The following is a 5,578-nucleotide window of genomic DNA, read 5'->3' as shown; positions in this document are numbered from 1 at the left end:
GACTATTACAACATTTACTAGACAAACGGTCCAAACTTCCAATCCATTACAAAAGACTGATCTACATGACTATTATAAGGCCTATCTGGACATACGGAATTGAGCTATGGGGTTCCACTAAACCATCTAATTCCTATCGAATCCAATCCTTACAGTCCAAAATCCTTAATGCTCCTTACTTTGTCACAAACCAAATCATCCATCAGGACCTCTATGTCCCCTATGTTGCCGATTTGGCCAGAACCAAATACCAATCCTTCCATAATAAACTTCACAACCACCCAAACCAACTTGTTTCTAACCTGGCTTCCCGTTTCTACCTAAAAATCCTCCTAGGCGTCTGAAAAGAAGATGGCCTCGAGATCTCCTCCTTTAGAAATGTTTTTCTAATGAGTTCTATCAATGGGTAGATTCTCCACATGTTTATATCATGTCATAATATAACTTACAGGAAATTTACTTGATTTGTATATATGTATACAGTTGTAAATAACAATAAATAAATTATTAAAAAAAAAAAAGACTAACAAGAATGTGAGACGGGTTATTGTTTCAATTCATCAAAATTAATTAATCTTCCGGGGTAACTATAGTAAATCACATTTTTAAAAATTCAAATCGTTCTGAAGAGGTCAATTCTTGCAACAACGACCCCCAGCTGGTCTTATTGTTACGAGAGTTACTTGTAGAATGCACTGCAGCCTATCATAGTTTCTGTGGCAACACTGGAGAGTGCTTTTCTGTGCAGCAGCTGTCAGGAAAACTTCGTACTAAACTCCTCTGGTGTGCGGTCACTGCGTTTCCCGTCGGTTTATGTAAATAATATTCTTCTCCTGAATCTATTTGGCAACATCCTCGTTCTTGTTTTTATGTCTATCTCATTTCTATGATTTCCTATGAATTGTAATGTAAAAGAAGTGCACTTGATAGGATAACATTGATTACTAAGTTGTTTGTGTTTTCTGTGGAACAGATCCTCCCAACGCCACCCATCGTCTGCAACCAGCTGTCTTTCGGCCGTTGAAGGTTGAGTGGCGTAATAGTACAAGAGCCCAAGAGGAGAAAAAAGGCAGTTATCTCACCCCAATTTTTGATTACTTTAATGAAAACTATGTGTCATTATATATTAGTCAAAGTTGATGAGTGTGCCTAGGGGGTATAGAAAATGGCGGCTGTTTCAAAGCGATAAAAAAAAATAATTTTTCGTTCGGAGCTCTATTTCTTTAAAACTACCAACAATAGAAAATCTAAGAGAACATCATTTAAATTAGAGTAAATTTGCTAAACTGTAAGCCCTAATAGAGCTATTTACGTTCAATAGTTCTCGAGATATAGCTTTTTAAAAAGCAACATTTCATAAAAATGTAGTATGGAACGTACCTAAAGATCTATATCTCAAAAACCATTTCACGTACAGATGTATATTAGCACTCAAATTAAAGCTAGTTTAATGAGCTATAAAGTAGTGTATGATGTTTATCTTCGTAGGAGTAATATTTTACATGAAATTTCCTAAAATAAATTGATTTATAGTTGTTCGAACAAATTTATATTCATATATGAATATCAGAAAAACTATTACCTCTACGAAAATAAGTGTCATAGACTACTTTATAGTAAGTTAAATTTCCTTTATTATGAGTGTTGGCAGATATATGTGCCTCTTATGGATCTAGAGATATATTTTTTCAAAAATCCAACATTTTATTCGAACAACTAGAAATTAACATTTTGTGAGTTTATTTTGTCAAATATATAAATACATAAAAACTACTACTCCTACAAAGATAAACATTATTAACTATTTTATAGTAAATTTAACTAGCTTTAATTTGAGCGCTGGCAGATATCTATGTCCAATAGAGAATCCTGAAATGGAGTTTTTCATAAATAAAACTTATTGTCCGAACAGTAGTAGTATAGTAATAAACAATTTATTTTAGCAAATATAATGAAAACTACTATTCCTACAAAAATAAACGTCTTAAACTACTTTATAGTACATTAAACCAGCTTTAATTTGATTCCTAATATACATCTGTACGTCACATAGTTCCTGAGATATAGATTTCTCAAAATAAATTAACTAACTACTCATCTTTCAGTAGATTTTTAAGAAATTTTGCTTTTTAAATAGATATATCTCGAGAACTATTGGACGTAAATAGCTCTTTTAGGGCTCATATTTCAGACAATTTACTCCTCGTTAAATACTGTTCTCTTAGATATTCTTTTGTTGTTCCTACTGTTTAAGATATAGAGCTCCGAATGAAAAATTAATGCTTTTTAAGGTTTTGAAACGGCCGCCATTTTTTTTCTCTCTACCTATACTTGTCAGACTCATCAATTTTGACGAGTAATTATACCAACTTTTCATTAAAGTAATCAAAAATTGGAGTGAGATAACTGCATTTTTTTTTCCCGCCTCTTGTACTATAAGGTATTAGACTGAATAAAGAGAACAGGCTCTGGTTCAGAAACGCGCATAGAATTCCAACCCCAAAGCCAATCTCGGGCCAACAAGACACCTTCTCAGTTGACATAAAACGATGAAAAGTTACCTTTGCAAGGTGACTTTATCTTTTTTTTAGTTATTCTCTGGTTTAATTAAAGATTTTTCTGTTCATGCCCACTGAATTTCTATTTGAGTGCCATGAGCTAATTTTGTTTAAAAATGTTTGTGGCAGGCTGAGGCACTCAGCACGAAGGCTCCATATTATTTTGGAATAGACTTACTTTTTTGATGTATCTGTTTTATTCATACATTCTTCTATGACGTCCAAACAGGAATCCAAGACTTCTTGTTCAAATAATGTTTTAAGACGAATAAATAAAGGAAAAAAGAAAATCAAATTGATTTTTATGGAGTTGAGCTTTGGGGCTCCATTAAACCTTCGAATTCCTCTCGTATCCAATCCTGACAATCAAAAACCCTTCGTAAAATCCTCAATGCTCCTTACTTTGTCACAAATAAAGCCATACAGAAAGACCTTAATGTTCCCTATGTATCCGATCTAGCCCGAACCAGATATCATCCCTCCCTAACCACTCAAACCCCCTAGTTTCTAACCTTGCATCCTCTTCCATTCCTGACAATCCTCCGAGGCGCCTGAAAAGAAGATGGCGACGAGACCTGCTAATGTAAAATGTCATTAGAGTGGTACCAATCACATCCCAGCCAAACTCTAATAATTTCTGCCGGGTCTGCAAAAACACGTGAGGACGGGCGTTATTGTGATGGAAAACTATGCCTTCGCGATTAGATTTTGTTCAATCTTTAATTGTTCCAACTAGGCACAATTATACGACATCCCAAGTCGTTGAGTGAGGGTTGTCTGTGACCAATGCTTGAATTTGGTCATCAACAGTTGAAGAACTCGGGTCGTCGAGTGCTTGGCGTCTTCCAAGTCAAACTTTCCGGTTCTGAACCGAGCAAACCTCTTACGAACGGTGCTTTCTCCTAAGACATCATCGCCATACACACTGCAAATTTTGTTCACCGCCTGTGCAGCGGATTTTCCTTTTCGGAAATAAAAAATCATTAAAGGACGAAAATGAATTTTTTTTCTCCTATTTTTAGCTAGCAAAATACCACTTAAAGATAAGGAATCTCGGTTGAAACTGATGCATAAAAGCACCTTAACTAATCCTTTTTTTAGAATATATAAACACTAGGAGTATTCATGATCTTTAGTTTAACATTTTTAATTACTTGGAATCCACACGCAAGACTGAAACGACAAGAAACTGCTCGTAGATTCCGATTGCTACAACACTTACTTGACAAACGCTCTAAACTTCCCATTCACTACAAAATATTAGTATACACTACAATAATCAGACCAATTTGGACCTATGGAATTGAGCTCTGGGGCTCCACCAAACCATCAAATTGTTCCCGCATCCAATCGTTACAATCCAAAATCCTACGTAAAATCCTTGATGCTCCTTATTACGCCACAAATAAACTCATTCATAAAGACCTTAACATCCCATTCGTTGCAGATTTGACCCAAAACAGATATGCGTCTTTTTATTCCAAGCTCCTTAACCATCCTAGCCCATTAATTCTTAATCTTCCATCCTTAACAATCCCTGATAATCCTCCGAGGCGTCTGAAAAGAAGATGGCCACGGGACCTTCTAATTTAAATTAATGTTTGAAGTACCACCAATGGATGGTTCCTTCCCAAGATTTTCAAGTGTATATGAAACATACTACATATTTACCTATTGTATTATTTGTACAGTTGTAAATTACATTAAATAAATAATTAAAAAAAACAAAAACATTTTTAAAGCGTGTTAAATGGAAAACTCATCTTAAATGGAGAAATATTTCCTTCTTTTACCAATTTAAAACGATATAACATGTAACCTGGCTGAGAGTGTTACTAGTCTGTTAAATGGAAAATGACGTCACGAAACAGACCAGCTGAGCTTGTCACCGTTTTATTTGTTGTCGTGTTAGGTTACTTACTCGTAGTTTGTGTTTTGTTTTTTTATTTTATCTTGTGATTTGGACATTTTGAAAAATGCACTCAGTAGCCAAACTTTTACATTTCTACTTTTCACTTATTTTAGGCATGTTGCAATAAATTACTGTAATCAAAACTTAGAAGTAAACAATAACAAGAAGTTATGGAAGGAAAAGTTATAAAACCAGTTTCTTAGAAAATCCGCTAGGAGCTCTTATGCATTTATCATTTAACATGACTTTAAATAGGGCTGCTCAAAATGCTATACTTATAACATTTAACATGGTAAAACATTTTAACACAATATCATGAATACCCCTATTATTGACCAAGTAAACATGATTTTATAAACACAGAGATAATTAAATTTAAATATTGAAAAACGCTATGAACTTATATTACAACCTAATAAAATTATTAAACAGAAATAAAAAAGTGAAAAAACGAAACTACATTAAAATAAAACTGGAGAGCAATTTTCCAGCGGCCAGAGTTTCTTTTTCTTATAAACCATTACAAGTTGAAATTAAATTATAAAAACTCTTGAGAAGTTAGTAGCGTCCATTTCGTCTTTATTTCCTATTAAGAGGGGCACTCATGCGTTTGGCCTCTCAATATAGTCTGGGTTAAGTGCCCTGTTACTTCAACACTGTCAACTAATTTCGCTTTTCTTTTTAACGAATTCAATTGAACCACTCAGATCCTGAAAAAGACTTCCCTCGAAACTCGTTGACCCAATTAGTGTAAAGATCTAATTAGAGTTCGGTCCCTAAAAGTTGGGACCCTTAGGGAGCGTTATTTTTAAATTTATATATTACCTAGTTCAACGATAAATAAACCAATTAAATAAATACAAATACAACGTAATCTTGGTAATTCGCATTAATTTCTACAGTGTTTGGATTACTGAAAAGTTCCCATTAAAGAAAGTAGTAGGGAAAATGGTGTAAAATAAATTCAGCAATATGAATGTACATAACAATTTTTATTTATTTAAGTTTTTTTTTTTACATATTTTATAGTAATCTTTTTTAAAAATTGTTTTCATTAATATATCCAGTAATGCAATGTGATCATTCAATTTGTTAAAAGTTATTATTT

The sequence above is a fragment of the Halyomorpha halys genome, unplaced genomic scaffold (assembly GCF_000696795.3).
Source record: "Halyomorpha halys isolate HHAL.00 unplaced genomic scaffold, Hhal_1.1 Scaffold346.1, whole genome shotgun sequence".
Lineage (NCBI taxonomy): Eukaryota > Metazoa > Arthropoda > Insecta > Hemiptera > Pentatomidae > Halyomorpha > Halyomorpha halys.
This window is presented reverse-complemented; position numbering follows the sequence as displayed.